This window comes from Martes martes, assembly GCF_963455335.1.
Source record: "Martes martes genome assembly, chromosome: 15".
Taxonomy (NCBI): domain Eukaryota; kingdom Metazoa; phylum Chordata; class Mammalia; order Carnivora; family Mustelidae; genus Martes; species Martes martes.
In genome coordinates, this window is record NC_137903.1 from 846,743 (window position 1) to 863,275 (window position 16,533).

Consider the following 16,533-nt stretch of genomic DNA (forward strand, 5'->3'; position numbering starts at 1 on the left):
GCTCCCTTCGCACGTAGACTCGGGAGTGGGACCGCCGGGTCACAGGGTAGGTCTCTGTTTCCCTGTCTGCGGAACGTCCTTCTGGGGATGATACCGTGAAGCTACGGGCGCGGCCGGCCCTTCCTCAAACCGTCCCGTTTGTGCACGTACCTACATGAGCCTGGATTCGTGTTTCCTGTGTCATTCAGTGGGTTGTGATTTGCTACTTTGTTACTTATTTTGATGCACTGATTTTTCTAGATTTGGCCTCGGGGGTGTTCAAGGCGCCTCCAGACCCTCTTGACACTCCGTCATTCTTTCTAGCGACAGTTTCGGTGGGTAGAGAAGTACCTTTCACTGATCTCAAGGGCTGAATTAGGCACGTACAGAGCGTAAGTGAACCGCTGTGCTCCGAGGATGGGATTTCGTGTTAAAATGGAAGATCCCCACAGAACCCGAACAGATACCAGCGAGAGCAGCTTCTCACACGGCCTCTGCTCCAGTAGGAGACTAATTAGAAATCGAAGCCTTGAATATTTTTTAGTTTATTTTTTAAAATCTGTAATTTGTTGTTTTGCGGAACTTGAATAGTAGTTCTGCAAATTCTCTGCCGCCCTTAGGGAGTAGGTCGTGTCCGCGAGTCGCTTCTCCGGCGCCGGGAAGTGAGCACCTGCCCCTCAGCGCTCCCGCGCGGGGCACGCAGGGGACTGGCCAGGCAGCCCTGGGTGCACGGCCGGGCGGTCACGGCTCCGTCTCGCTTCTGCCCACAGGATGGCAGCATCTGGCCAAGGCTTCCTCCCCACCAGGGGCCTGGCTGCCTCGGAGTCGGGAAATCCCCTGTTTCTCCCTGAGATGGAGAGTACGGAAGTGCTCTGTGAAGGCGCCCTCTGCGAAACCACACGTCACCCTCGGTGCACGCGCCCGTCCGCCTGCTCCCGGGTGAATGACATGATGGCTTTGGGCTGTGGCACCCACTCCGGAGCGACTCTCCGGGGCTAGAGTTTGCAGAGGCTGAAGCTGAGCGAGCCGGCTGGAGTCAGAAGCGCACGTCGTGCACACGTCATTGGGTGAAAGGATTGTTACTGGAAGAGGAAGGAGGAGCCCAACGACGGGGCACTTGCTGTATGCTGTGTGCTTTGTTTTTATTTTAATTTTTTAAAAAGATTTTATTTATTTATTCGAAAGGGAGAGAATGAGAAAGTGAGAGAGCACGAGAGGGGGGAGGAGCAGAGGGAGAAGCAGGCTCTCCGCTGAGCAGGGGGCCTGACGCAGGACTCGATCCCGGGACCCCAGGATCATGACGGGAGCCGTGTGCTTTAAAGCAGGGCTGGTCGTGGGTGAGCTGGCATCGAGGTCCCCGGGGCACTGGTTCAGTCTCACGGTGCTGACCCACCCCCAGGGCTTCTGACTCAGTGGGTCTGGGACGGGGCCTGAGAATTTGTCTTTCAGTGGGCTCCCAGTGCCCCCGACGCTGCTCTAAGCTGCCACGTTTGGTCCTCAGCGGCCCTTTCCCATCGGTGTTACTGTGTCTGTTTTGCAGACGAGCAAACAGGGGCACAGAGGGTTCACCTACTCGCCTAACGCCACACCCCGCTAAGGGGGGCTGGGCTCAGACCCTGCTCAGCCCGACCCCAAGCCCCCTCTGTGTCCACTGCATTGATTTCTAGGAAAAAGGGTTAGGGTTAATCCGTAAGAGCTTATCTGTAACAGTCGATCTGCCAGTCTTCTGGAGGGAGGGAGGGGGCGGCTGAAGCCCACAGCAGGTGCGCTGGTGCGTGAAGGGACATGAGGCTTTGCGCTACTCATTTCAAATTAAAATGTCTTTGGAAACAAAATATCGATGTTATAGGTATTTTAATCACCAAACTCTAACTTTGAAGCTAGAATGGGACATGAAAATAAAGCACAAGTAGGTAATTATAAAACCCATTAGCTTGCCGTGGAGAGAAGACACAGTCTGTCCATGGAAATAAATGAGAAACTAAAAGCTGGTCGGCTTTCTCCGGGAGTGACTCAGCACATTCAGGCCTCGGCTCCAGGCCCCAGCCGCTGGGGCCCTGGTGTGGCGGCCCCTGTCTTACGAGAACCTGGTCTCTGTTTCTTACCAGGTGCAACTGGCCTCCACCCACCCCCACCCCGATTTTATACAAAAAATGAAACCTGATTTCTCAGAGGCAGGGATGGATTTTATTCTGAGTATTTGTGGGAAGGGCGGGGACGTGGAGGAAGAGGGTGGAGACGGGCGACCTTGGCTGGGGTTGCCCGTCCAGCTGCAGACCTCGGCCTCCTCCCTGTGGCCAGGCTCCGACTTGGCTCCTGTGCCTCCTCCGGAGTCAGGCCCCACCTGTCTGGTCCAGACCCAGCTCACCTGGGCTTTCACACGCAGCCGAAGAGGTCTTGTTAGTGGTCGCGGCAGGGCAGAGGCGGGCCACTGGGGGCTCCTAGAGAGGGTGCTGCCTGGCTGCCCAGCCCCCAGCAGGTGACTCTCACCGGCTCCCTGGGCAAGCGGTCTCTAGGGAGAAACTCGGTTGTTAGAACCCGTTTGTTCTGAACTTCCAGAGCCGCCCCAGATCTGAGGGCTTCTGAGTCTTTCCTCTTCCTCCCATCCTTGAAAAGAGTCACCACTAAGTATTTGGAAATGCGTGCCTCTGTCTGGGCCCAGGGTGGTCCCCAGAGCAGCGGAGTCACCTGGCTCAGCGCTGGGAACAGGGAGTGTGGACGAGCGTCACCTGCCCGCCCCCCCGCCCCCCCCCAGCCTGCTGCCGCCATCCCAGCCCCCCAGGAGCGCCGCAGGCCCAGCGCTGGGCTTCCCAGGGACTGTGAGCCGGAAACATGGTGGCTTTGGAGGAACAGAATGCCACAAAGCAAGATCGTAAACTGAGAAGCTTTACTAGACAAAGCAAAAACAGCACGTGAAAATGTTCCTTGGTCTGGAGGTCCGGAGCCATGGCTTTCGTGGGCGGCAACGGCGGCCAGTGGTCTTGGCTCCAGGTTTTCCTCGCCCGTCAACCGAGCACCTGCCGTCCGCTGGTCAGCCGCAGCCCGAGCTCAGCGGCTCTGCTCGGGGAGGCTGGGGCTCCTGGGCTGGTTCCAGGTCCGGGTGGAGGCAGGGAATTCGTGGGTTGTGGGTCGAGCGTCAGGATCTCTGCTCCGAGGGGAGTGAGCTTGGGATTCTCTCCCTCTGCCCCCTCCCCTGAACTCTCACGCGCTCTCTCTAAAATAATAAATCAATCCTTGGGGGGCGGAGGGTTACCCTATGATCCAGTACTTCCACTTCTGGGTATCACACAAAGGAAACGGTGCTGTTGCCCAGACAAGACTGCTGCCCGCGTTCACTGCAGCTCTGCTGGTAACGGCCCGGGTGCAGAGACAACCCACGTGGCCACTGACAGACGGACACCTGGATAAGGAAAACCCGAGGGACACAATGGAGTATTGTTCAGATATAAAAAAGAAGGAAGTCCTGCCGTTTGGACCCCACGGACGGATCCTGAAGGCATCACGCTGAGTGAAGCAAGTCAGAGAAAGACCAGACCACGTGATCTCGCTTCTCCACGGAATCGGAACAAACCCGGACCCCAAACTCCCAAGCTCAGAGACATGGAGGACAGATCGGTGGTACTGGAGGTGGGGTTTTGGGGTGACTGAGACGGGTAAAGAGAGTCAAAGGAAACAAAGTCCCAGTTAGAAAATAAAGCCGCCCCGGGGACGCGACGCCCCGCACGGTGGCTCAGGCTGGTAACGGCGCCTCGCCTTCGACCGAGCTGCTCAGAGAGCCCGTCTGGAAAGTCCTCATCTCAAGAAACCAAACGGTAACTGTGTGGAGACGGCTGTTAAGCAGACTTGTGTCAGGTCGCATGGTATGCAAATATGGAGTTGCCGGGCTGAGCACGTCCGAGGACGATGCTGTAGGTCAATGAGGCCTTCATAAAAACTAGTCAGAGATACACGTAGAATATATAAAATATATAAAATGCAGGTAAGTCAGGTGGATCGGGAGCCACAAGGATCCTCCTCCTCCACGTCTTATCTGTAAAATCAGGGCACCACTGCACTGGTCACAGCGGTCAGGCGGGCGGAGGGGTCCCACCTGTGTGCTGCTTGCGGGGGGCGGCTCGCCGCAGGACCCCGGCTTCGGGAGCGGCTCGAGGGCTCTAACACCCCCGCCCGGCTGCCTCTCTCTCACCCCGCTCTCCGCCTTTCCTTGCCTAATTCGTATTTCAGCCATTATTTGCTCACTGTGCTGGGCGTTGGGGACACAGACACGCCCCAACGTGGACCCGGCTTGCTGCCACTCGGCACCCAGAGTCAGGCGCCCCCCAGAGGGAAGGCTGCCTCCACGCGACCCGCTCGCCGCAAAACCGGAGAAAGCCCAGTGCGGCTCTGCCGGAGCAGACACGGGCTCTGAGGTCTGGCGGACTTGGGCTCGAACCCAGGTTGGCTTCCTCTACGGTGAGTGGGGACCAGGAACACCTGCCTTTCCGGGCTCCTGACGTCTCCTGGAAGCGCGTGCCGGGGCTTTACTGAGCGCTCACTTGGCGTTCCAGGCGCGCTTCCTAGACTCATCCACTTGGAACTCGCAGCCTCCCCTCGAGGCAGGTACCACCACCTGTTTCCGGAGGCCCAAGGCCAGCCAGACGGTCTGCTGCACAGCCGGGCCCCGAATCCAGCGTCTGAGTCCACGGCCGGGGTCTCCCTCGCTGCCCCACGTGGCTTCTCAGCCGACCACCTGCGGGGCTTGGGAAGGAGGAGCCCTTTGTGCTAACCCTGGGAGGTTCTGACTTAGGTGGTCGGGGACGAGAGCCGGGGAGGTGAGCCTGGGAGAGCTCTCCGGGAGATCCTGACATCCAGGCTAGGAACCAGCATGTGTTTAAACCAAAGGGAGTCACTGTCATCGGAGTGAGGGATGTGTAGATCAAAAGTGGGTCTCAGTTTTTTTTTTTTTTTTAAGATTATATTTATTTATTTATGTGACAGAGAGAGACACAGCGAGAGAGGGAACACAAGCAGAGGGAGTGGGAGAGGGAGAAGCAGGCTCCCCGCTGAGCAGGGAGCCCGATGTGGGGCTCGATCCCAGGACTCGGGGATCATGACCCAAGCTGAAGGCAGACGCTTAACGACTGAACCACCCGGGCACCCCCAAAAGTGGGCCTGGAAGGATATGGCGGGGTTTTCTTGGCAAAATGTAGGTAAGGACGCTCCAGGGGGAGGGAGCAAGCCTGTGGGAACGAACTCAGGCTCACGAGCCCGAGTTGTATGTGTGTGTGTAAGTGTGAGCCACGGCGGGTGGGGGGGCTGGGGAGTGGGTCAGGGTCCCCGTGGACTTCATCCCGCAGACAGGGGACAGCACCTGGGGAACTGTCTTGTGGGATGTGACATGATTTGATCTGTAGATGGTCTTTATTTAGAAGCTTGTCTTTTTGATTCCAAGAACTTGTTGAAGGAAACGAGCATAGCAGGAAAAGGAAATAGCGATTTATAATTGATTTAGCCACGAGCATCATAGCGCGTTTGGCGAGAGCAGGGAGTAGAATGTTGAATGTTGAAAATTGGATGCACTGTGGAGTGTTATTTCGCTGACTTCATCTTCACGAAGCAGGAGGAAGAAGGTGTCTTCGCGAGCGGGGCAGGGAGGCGCGGCAGGGGCGGGGGACACCAGTCTCTGGGCGGGGCCTTGACCCCATGGAGAGCAGTGAGGACAGCCCGAATCACCTGCCGGGGACGAGCCCGGAGCTGCGGGGGCTGCCGGCCCGGGGACGCGGCTCTGGGCATCCCCGCCTGCGGGAAAGAGACAGGCAGAGCGCTGTGAGAGCAGACCGGGGGCAATTTGTCGGCTCCCCCCACTTCCCGGGGACGACACGACTGTCGGGACTGCGCTTTCGAGGCTGGGATGCCCCGTGTTAACCTCAGGACAGGGGGTGGTTTGTGGACTCCCAGCTGTCCCGTGAGCTGTGTGAGCCCCATGCTCCATGTGGGGCCGTGGGGACGCCCTGCTGGGGTTCCCAGCCCTCTGAACCTCGTGCTGGTGACTCCACTGAGTGAGGCGTGGCGCAGAGGGGAGGGCACCCTCCAACCTCAGAAGAGGGGAAGCTACGGGGGAGGAGTCTGCTGCCTCTGGGTGAAGCAGGAAGGTGTGGGGAGACTCCACCCCAGTGGAGGAAACACAGCGAGGCCTGTGCCTGGCCCCAGCTGTCAACGCACCCGTCTTCGCTGCCAGCCTCCCCCCACAGCACTCTTGCTGTACCCATTTTAGAGACGGGGACACGGAGGCAAGGAGCACCCTGTCCTGCAGAGTAGGAGCCAGTAAGCCCCCAAGTCACCCTCAACCAGTGTGGCTCCGGGTCCAGGACTCAGGCCCAGCCGGGCTCTCGCTGCTACGGGAAGGGCGTGCAGGCGCTTCTTCCTTCTCGCCTCAGCACGCAGGACCCCCTGCCACGGGCCCCACGGTCTCTGCGGACCAAGGCCCTGCTCCTGACCGGCGGAGTTTGGAGGTCACTTACCGGCACCTCCTCTGTGCCCTGCAGTCCCGGACCCCGCCGCAGTGGTGTGCCCGCGGCCCCGTGGCGGTCCCCGCGTCGGGTCCCTCCGCCTGCTGACCTGACGTGGTGTCGCTGCCCTTCGAGGCAGCTTGCGGTGCCCACGGGGGGACACCTGCCGCACCGCCTGCTTGAAGACCGACGAGGAAACCAACCCCCGGGCTTACCTACCCAGACGGAAGCCTGGGAGAGCTCCCGGGCACCTCCCCGAGTCCGTGTCCGCGGCCACGGCGGCCAAATAAACTCTGCACCGCAAGGCGCGGGCACATGCGGCGCGGTTCTCCCTGGGCTGCTCTGCCCTCGCGTCCTGGCCAAGTATGTATTTGACAGACAGAGATCCCAAGTGGGCAGAGAGGCAGGCAGAGAGCGAGGGGGAAGCAGGCTCCGCACCATCCTGCAGCGGGGCGGATGGAGGACGGACCATCCGGCGGCGAAAGCGCCCCAGGACACGAGCAGGGAGCCTGATGTGGGGCTCGATCCCAGGACCCTGAGACCATGACCTGAGCCAAAGGTGGACACTTAGCAACTGAGCCACCCAGGCGCCCCTCCATTCTGCTTTTCTTAAAATCGCTTTCAACTCGTTTTGAGATGTGTTTTCATTAAATTTCTGGTTTACATATTTTAAGTTTTCCATTATGATTTATTCGTTGATTTAGGAATTATTTATGTTTCTTAATTTCCAAAGGAAGTTTTGTTTTTCTGTTTTTAGTGCGTTTCGCCTTGCAGTCAGAGTGCTGTTTGTATGGTACCAGTCCTGCGAGTGGTTAATTTTCATTCAGGGTCCATGTACTAGGAAAATGTGTGTTCTCTAGCTTTTAAGGTTATTAATTATGTCCTTTCAGATTTTTCTGTGTATCTACTACTTACTCAGAGATGTGTTAAAATTTCCTATTATGTTTGTCTGTGTTTTGCTGTATTTCCATAAATGTTTGTTTCGTGTATTTTGAAGCAAAGGGATTAAATGCATTATACAAATTTCAAATTGTTATATTTTCATAGTGAACTCTGTGCTTTTTATGTTAAATGTTATTTCTCCCCTGACATTTAGATAGCTATACCCACTTTCTTTTGGTTAAAATATACTTGGTGTAAAAATTTGTACTTTAAATTTTTCCTTATGATTTAGATATGTCCCTGGTAAATACCATTTATTTCAATAATTTATGATGCTGGGTCTGATCATCTTCCCCTTTTGCTTGGAGCACCTAGTTCAATATTTTCACTAGGATTATGGAAATATTTGGATATGTTTATTCCAGTTTGTTTTGTCCTGTTGCTTTTTTCCACTTTTGTGTGTGTGTGTTTTTTTCTTCCTTCTTTTGAATTGATTTTTCCTCATTTTTTTCAACCTCTGGTAATCTGAAAGTCATAAACTTTCTTTTCTCTCTCTCTTCTTTTTTTAAGATTTTCATTTTTAAGTACTCTTAACACCTGGCGTGGGGGTCAAACTCACAACTCTGGAATCAAGAGTCTCATGCTGTACCCACCGAGCCAGCCAGGCACCCCATAACTTTATTTCAATATAAACTCTCTTTTTATTACTCTATAATTTTTATTATCAGATTCTCAGGTTACCAATATTTACCCTCCTTTCGAATCACACCGAGATGACTCTCAGTGTCCTCCTCATCCCAGCTCTGACACAATGGGACATGACGTGTGGCGTGACGATGTGACATACTAGGGCGTGAGGCCTGTTGTCATTCCACCTTTCTGGTTAAAGGGCCTCTCAGAGTCCATTTTGACATCCCCAGTTTTCTTGTTATCTGATTTAATTTTCGTATTTTAAACTTTTGTTTGTTTGTTTAAAGTAAGCTCTATGCCCAGCGCTGGGCTCGAACCCACGACCCCGAGATCAAGAGTCACAGGCGCCTCCAGCTGAGCCAGCCGGGTGCCCCGTGTGTTTTATTTTTTTTTCAAAGATTTTATTTATTTGACAGACAGAGATCACAAGTAGGCAGAGTGGCAGGCGGGGGGGGGTGGTAAGCAGGCTCCCTGCTGAGCAGAGAGCCCGATGCGGGGCTCAATCCCAGGACCCTGGGGTCATGACCTGAGCCGAAGGCAGAGGCTTAACCCACTGAACCACCCAGGTGCCCCGCCCCGTGTGTTTTCAACATGGGAATCACAGAAGGCATCTCTCCTAACCTCTCCTTCCGTCACTGCTCTGCGAATCGGACCTGTGCCCAGGAGGCTGCTTCTTGTGCCCCAGGACTGTGGCCAAAAATCCACCTCCACATGGCTTTGCTCTAAAGCAAAGTGACCGGCCCAGGTGATCGGAAGATTCAGTCAGCAGCCCCCAGGATGTCCCCAAGGTCCCCACTGCTCCCTGGCTCTGCTTTCTGTGGCTTTAGCTCATCCTCACGCTCCGGACACTGGCTCCCTGTCACCCCTGCCACCCCCTCGTGATACATGTGGTTGGCTCCGTTCCCAGTAACGCCTGCCCCAGCCCTGGCCCTGGGGACCCATTCGCCCACGCTGGTTTGATTTGGGGCCTGTGCCCATCCCTCAGCGAGGGTGATGAGGTACAGTGATTGGCTGGAGCCTGGAGAAGCCCACCGTGGATCCAAAACCAGGATTAATCCCACCCAAATGCACCATGGAGGCGGGTGAAAGGGGGATTCACCAAGTTAAAGACAGTGACTAGCTATCGCCTGGAGCCCTGGGGTCGCGGGGGCCCTGGGGGCAACGAATGAAGGTCTCTGTGGCTTTCCCTTGTCACTTTCCTATGAGAGGACTGCGGTGTCATCTCCTCCTGCTGGTGTTCAAGGCCAGAAGACTCTTTTCTCATTTGAACCAAAACCACACAGGGTCCTGTGTTCCCAAATGTGTGTGTCCGGTAACAGTGCAGTTCTTAGAAGAGATTCTGTAAGAAATCCCAAGCACAAATACAATAGGATTTCTAAATTCTGAAGCTCAGGCAGAATTATGTGTCTATCTTCTGCTCCCAAGAGGTAGAAGGCGGAGAGGGTGTTTGAAGAAAGAGCATTTGAGCCGCAGCCTCCAGGGGCTGGCAGACCTGGCATGTCCCCCCGTGAGTGACTGGGTGTGGGTGCCCCACCCTGTAAATATTCGTCCTCCGGAAACCCTAGATTGTGTCTACAGGTAGGCCGGTGTTGGAGAGTAGGAGGCAAAACAGGCTTGGAAGGAAGCTCGACCTAAGAGGACACTGCCCGTAGGTAGCGGGAACATATCACAGTCGTTTCCAACCTTTGGCTTTCCAGGGCACAGGATGGCATTTCAAGGGATGCCCGGGGCGCCGGGGTGGCTCAGGTAGTTAAGCATCTACTCGTGATCGGAGCTCAGGTCTGGATCTCAGGGCAGTGAGTGCAAGTCCCGCGTTGGGCTTCACGCTGGGCGCAGCCCACTTTGCAAAGAGAGAGACGCTCCTCGCTGTGACTTGCCCCTGGGAAAAATAAGGCGCAAATTTCAAACTCGTGCCCCCAAAACGAAAAAACAAAAAGGCCACACCCAGAGCAGACGCAGCTGATTCTGGCCGACCTTCCTGTACTCCTCACAGCACCGCGGGCAGCGAGCATTCACGCCCCGGGCCACCGTCCGCCCCGCGCCGCGTCCGTACCCCGGAGGGACGTCCCTCACCAGCGGGGGTGCCCGCGGGGCAGGCCCCGGCTCGGCAGCGGCCCAGGGGCGTCCTCGCCGCGGCCTGGCAGCGCGCCAGGGCAGCGCCTGCCCCGAGTCCGCCGGGTTTGGGGCAAATCGCTTCCCTCCGCGGCCGCCGGGGAAGGTGGGGCGTGACCCGCGCCCGCGAGCCGCTTCCCCGAGCCGCGGGGTCTCCGGGCCGCGGCGGCCGCGTCTCCGCCTGCCCAGCGGGGGGCGCGCCTGCCAGCCTCGCCCGGGGCCGCCGTCCAGCCGGTCCGCCGCGGCGAGCTCCCCGCGGGCGCAGCCGACGACCTTCCGCGCCGGGGCCGCGGGGAGAGGCCGCACCTGCCCGGCCCCGCGCTGGCTCGAGGGGCGCCTGCCCGCGGGGCCCGCTGCTCGCGGTCTCCACCTTTCGGGCCTCGTGAAAATGTCGGGGCGCCCCCGTGTGTGCCCAGGCGCGCCCTGCGCCCGGACGGGCCGCACCCGCACCGCCGGCAGCCGCGTCCCGCCGAACCCCGGCCCGGCAGCGCCTCGCGGGGCCAGGACGGGGGAGACGAGGGGGAAACCGAGGAACAGACGCGCCGAGCCCCGCCGCCAGCCACACCCCGCCCCGGGGGCTCCTCACCGGCTCGGGCGTGCGGACCCCGGGGGCCCCGGCCGGGCTGGCGGCGGGGCTCGGCCTCGGAGGCGGCGGCCCAGGGCTCCGCTCCCCGCCAGGCCCGGGCCGCGCCGCCTCCGCCCTCCGCCCTCCGCCCTCCGCCCTCCGCCGCCGCGGGGCTGGGGGCGCGCACGTCGCGGGGGGCGCGCACGTCGGGGTCCGCGACGCTTCCGGGAGGGGGAGGCGCCCGGCGCGCGGCCCGCAGCGGGGAGCCCGCGGGCCGGGGGCGTCGCGGCCGGGGGCGTCGCGGCCGGGGCGCTGCCCTCCCGGGGTGTCCGCCCGTGGGCGCCGGGCCTCGAGAGCCTCCCGGGAAACTCGGTGCTCCGCGGGGTCCCGGGGCGGGACGCGGGGCGGGACGCGGGGCGGGCGCGGCTGCTCCCTCGGGTCCCGTTAACGCCCATCGCGCCCGCGTTTGCTGGGACCCGGCGCCCCGCTCCTTGGCCTCAGCCTCGGCAGCGCCCCGCGACGCCGACCTCTGAAGCTGCCGCCCGGCGCGCCCCTCGCGCTCGGGACACCGCGGGCCCCGGCGGCTCCTGACGACGGGTCTTCCCGGGCTCAGGTCCCCAGCCCAGTCCTGGAGGGGCATCCGCGCCGCCTCCGGGTGGCGACTAACGACTGAGGGGGCGTCTGTGGGGACAGCTGTGGGGACAGTTGTGGGGACAGCTGTGGGGCACCTGTGAGGACAGCTGTGGGGTCATCTGTGAGGACAGCTGCGGGGTCATCTGTGGGGACAGCTGTGGGGACAGTTGGGGCATCTGTGGGGGCAGCTGTGAGGACATCTGTGGGGACATCTGTGGGGACAGTTGGGACATCTGTGGGGGCATCTGTAGGGGCATCTGTGGGGACAGTTGGGGCACATGTGGGGGCATCTGTGAGGGCATCTATGGGGGCACCTGTGGGGACAGCTGTGGGGTCATCTGTGGGGACATCTGTGGGGGCACCTGTGGGGGCACCTGTGAGGGCATCTGTGGGGACAGTTGGGTAGTTGTGGGGGCATATGTGGGGACAGCTGTGGGGGCATCTGTGAGGCATCTGTGGGGACAATTGGGGCATCTGTGGGGCATCTGTGGGGGCACCTGTGGGGGCATCTGTGGGGACATCTGTGGGGGCATCTGTGGGGACAGCTGTGGGGGCATCTGTGGGGACAGTTGGGGCATCTGTGGGGGCATCTGTAGGGGCATCTGTGGGGACAGTTGGGGCACATGTGGGGGCATCTGTGAGGGCATCTATGGGGGCATTTGTGGGGACAGCTGTGGGGCACCTGTGAGGACAGCTGTGGGGTCATCTGTGAGGACAGCTGCGGGGTCATCTGTGGGGACAGCTGTGGGGCATCTGTGGGGACAACTGGGGGACATGTGTGGGGACAGCTGGGCGGACATCTGTGGGGACGGCTGCAGAGACCCTTTGTCTTTCTGGCTCCCTCTCCATTGTGCTGTCTCTTCTGACTGCCACTGTGAGTGGGGCATCTCCCCTGTGGGGTGGCCCTGGCAGTCATGAGGCTGTCACCACCTGGGGAGGGAGGGGGAGAGATTTTGTCAGCTTAAAGATGTAAAACGTCTCCTTGAGCACATGAGCAGAGCAATGGCAACCTGGAGACTCTCCCTGGATCCCTGGGGGCTTCTAACCAGGGAGGCTGGTCCCTTAGAAGCTGTCACACTGCGGAAAGACAGGACCTCTGGCCAAGGTAGAGAAGCTGGTCCAGGGGGTTGGTTTAGTGTAGAAAGACAGGGTGCAGGAGCCTAGAAATTTCCCTAGGGTGCCTCTGCCCGCCTCTAGGGCAGGTTCCCACCCGACGGAGGAAGGAACTGCCCAGGTGTCCCCGGCCGGCACCGAGAGCGCACGTCATCTGGAACCGATCGAACCCCCGGCCCGGCAGTTCCGTCCACTAATGGCCACGCCGTGCGCAGCGCGTGCAGAGCGCGCCCCTCGGACGCGGGTGCGTGAAGAGTGGACACCGGTCTGGCCGCTGTTGCCGCTGCCTACGGAGACCGCAGAGCGAACCACACCAAAAGGGCCGAATCACGGAAACCGTTGGTGTTTATCAAGTCCCACGGAGGGGAAAGCAAAAGTCACTGCAACAGGAAAGGGTTTTCCAAAGGAAAGATCAGCTTCCTCTTTGGTGACCTGAGAAAATTTACCACAATTCCATTCAAAACCTTCAGGCACTTGACTTTTTTTTTTTTTTAATATCTTTTACCTTTTTAATAAAAAGTAAAAAACAAAAAAATACATCAGTGTCCTGAACAGAACTTCTCTGTGTAAAGGTGGCACTTAACGAATGACACAGGACCAGACAAAGGAAACGGGGCTGCGAGTAGCGATACGACATGTCGAGAAGCGTCTGTGGGCGTGTACATCGCCAACGGATGTGCGGGTGCGTGTGTGCACCTACGTGCGGGCAAACGTGTAAGGATTTGCCTACATATGTCACACACACACATTTATACTGACCTCTTTAGATCGAAGTCCAAGGCACTTTTTACAATGAACAGGTTAAAGCCATTAGTTCAGAACAGAACCGTTTCTGGGTACATATCGATGACGACACTAGTATCACAAGCCACCTTTTCCCTTGCTCACCTCGGAGTATCTCTGGTTGGGGTAACGGTTAGGAGAACTGGTTTGAAAAGAGCTTCGGAATGTGTCTAGATGGTGGAACGAACTTCTCTCGCTGGGTTTCCTCTGGGGAGGACAGGCCTCGAGGGGCAGGGACCGGGGGCGGGGGTGCTGACTTGCTCAACGAAGGAGCCCAGATACAGCTTTTCGGTACTGTGCCGAGCCGGGACCGGGTACCCTTCCAGAGGGACCTGCCCTGGGGGCTGCCTGATACTCCGATGGCCTCCCCGCGTAGGCTAAGAGCAGAAACCAGGAAAGGGACTTCGAAGTGCGTCAAGGCTACAAAGCAAGCCCTTTAAAAATCAGACCAGGAAGAGGCTGCCCGTTTGGCGTGCCAGGCACATTCTAGGACCTGGAAGGGAACCGCACGATGCATTTGTTTTTATCCTTACGATTTTACAGGACTTTCCCCTGTCAAGTAATTCTGTAAACGAGGGTCAAAGAGCAAATGGTTTCCTTTCCCAGCTATTAATGATGCTGGTTACCAGTTGCTGTGTGCTGAGGCCAGAGCGATTCAATATTTAATGTGTGTACAGATGACTTGGGGATCTTGTTAAAATGCCAAATTGGATTAAGCAGGTCTGGCGTGGGGCCCAGGAGTTTGCCTTTCTGAGTTCCCAGGTGATGCTGACGCTGCTGCTCTGCAGACCCCACTTTGAAAAGCCAGGGTCCGCGCGTGGCCACGTATCCGAATTACTGTCCAGAGGTCTGCTTTCCCCAGAGCAGGAATCTGCATTGGCTTTCTTGATCTAGACTGAATAATAACTTCGGGGGGGGGGAGATCAGAACATATTTGCTGTCTCTAAATGAAAGTCTTAGTCTGAGAAGCGCTAGAAGAAAAAGCCAGAAGAGACAGTTCTATTTAGTGGCAGAAAAGTATTGGGAGACAAATTAATTACCACCAGTACATTCATCGGCTGATTATCAAATTGAGAATAAACTAACTTCCATCACCCAGCGAGTGAGTGACCTGCTCAAAACAGGTGCCCTGGAGTTCTGATGGCTTCAGTGGAACCCAGCCCCCCCGGAATCGGGGAGTAGCAGACGCCGAGAGCACGTTGCTCACGAAGAAGAAACTGTGTGTGGAAGTGAGCTCGGCTGTGCACGCGGCCTGGAGCTGGGTGCTCACGTGTTTTTCCCTCAGAGGAACCGGCAGCAGAGTCTGACAGGACCCCAGGCTTCCCCCGGAGAAAGCTGCTGTCTGTGCTGCCGCGCTAGCCGCGTGCGTGTTCGGTGTGAGAAGGGAAGAGACGCGGGCTCAGGGGCCCTGATGCTTCTCGGAGCCCCTTCCCCACCCGGGGCGGTATCAGCCCTGAGTGATGCTAACACTGATTCTAGAAAACCCTTGTTCTGTAACTAAAGACACCCTGCTTCCGTCTGGAAAAGGCCCTCTGTCCCTCAGAGGAGGGACGTGAGCAATTCTCCACGTGTCTCACCTGCCATTGAGACGCGGAGCGCGCGGAGCTCCTGGGCCGCTCGGTGGGGAATGTCCCCCAGATCTGCCAGCGAAGACAGCGCCTCGGCCTCAGCTCCCTTCCTCTGGCTACCTGACCGCTCTGGGGGCAGGAAGGGAAGCCCAGCGCTTTGCTGGGTCTTGCTGGGGGTGTCCTGCTTCCTCTGTCACGTCCCCAGGAGCTGTGCTCCCCAGTAGGGGTGTGGGGGTGCGCACGGGGAAGCCTGCTTCCTCCGGGCTCAGGCCAGCCGGGAGGAGCTCATCGGCTCACTGGGGTCTCCCTGCCTGAGGGACGCTCCTTGACTCTGGCAGAGAGAAGCACAGGCCACCTAGAAGTTTGAGTCCTTTGTGTCACCTGAGAACAAGACTTCCTAATGCCTGATCCCGACATTCCCAAAGGAAAGCCCGGGCAGCTGGCTCTGAGGCTCCTAGCGCTTGCGCCAGGGGACCCCGGCATTCCCACGGGGAACCCCGTCTGTGGATGGGGCCGGCTTGGCGCAGCCCCTAAGGGAGTCATGGCTTTTAAAATCCCCTCTGAAATGGCTTGGTGGAATTTCAGGGACCGCGATTCCTCGAAGTTTGGAACAACGCTCCTTTGTCTCTACTGGGCCCGTCTGAGGGCATGAGGACGCGGCCGCGCTGGAGGCTGAGCCCCGGGTCTGGGCGTGTGGCCACCGCTTACAGCGATATGTACTCAGAAACAGTCGGGGGGCAGCGAGCGACCCTGGGCTGCTGCAGACCAGGCGGGTACGGAACGGTCATTGAAAGTTACAATATATTTTATAATATAGCAATATATTTCATATTTAAAATAAACTGTTATGCTTTCTCCTATCATTAAAAAATAGCGAGCAGTACAGAGGCAAGATGCAAATTCATATCGAAGCGCACACGGTGCTGCCCACGACGGCTTCCGTTCCCGAGTTTGCCACGGAGACGCGCTCTGGCTCTTGCTCTGCTCCGCCCCGTGCGGGGCGCGGAGTCTGGGACCACAGCGAGTCGTCGCGCCACGAAGATGTCCGGTGCAGGTGGACTGGTCCTGGGCGGGACCGCGGGACCCAGCTGGAGAGCGTCATTCATTCCCGGTCCTTCCTCGGACCCTGATGCTGGCCGCTCCGGGCAGATCCGTATTTGATTTGTCACTGATTTCTTTCCCCTTTTTTTGGCTATAAATTCAGCATTTCTTTGGGGATCCTGACGACGAGTGGGTGCTGAGTTTTGTGCTTTTCCTCCACCAGCTGGGCTGGTCACAGCATTTCTTCTGCTCCAGCGCACGGTCCGGGCCCAAGACACAGCTTCCAGAACGTGCATCTTGGCGCATGAACGACTCTACGCACAGCACTGGGCACCTGGATTCGGACTTTGTCCGCTGACGCTCTGTGAATGGTTTTGTTCAGAAGAACTCCAGTTCGTGTCTGGGCGTTTCCAGCACTGATGTAAGAAAGACAGCCCACAGCGACTGGTTTTCTCTGAGGGTGTTTACAAGACGCCGCGCCGAGCGCCCATAAAACGATTCCATCTCTCGGGACGGAATCTGCCTGGGACTCGTCTGTCCGGCGGTTCCTCCTAACGTCTACCCACGCCCTGACAGAAGCTTTCGGGATGATGGGCCCTCGCCTGCATTCCACGGCCAGGGGCCCGCAGTCCACGCCGCAGTCCCGGGGACACCCCTTTCTTGGTGGCGTCAGTGGCCC

At 58.2% G+C, this 16,533-nt stretch overlaps 1 long non-coding RNA gene across 1 annotated transcript; it reads right to left on the reverse strand.

The window, feature by feature from the left end:
- Positions 1 to 8,432: 8,432 nt before the first annotated feature.
- On the reverse strand, positions 8,433 to 10,877 carry LOC308356096. Its single transcript, XR_013968038.1, has 3 exons — positions 10,738 to 10,877; positions 9,723 to 9,918; positions 8,433 to 9,378 (listed from the first exon to the last, which is right to left on the reverse strand). It is a non-coding gene; the product is annotated as an uncharacterized lncRNA (long non-coding RNA).
- Positions 10,878 to 16,533: the final 5,656 nt, after the last annotated feature.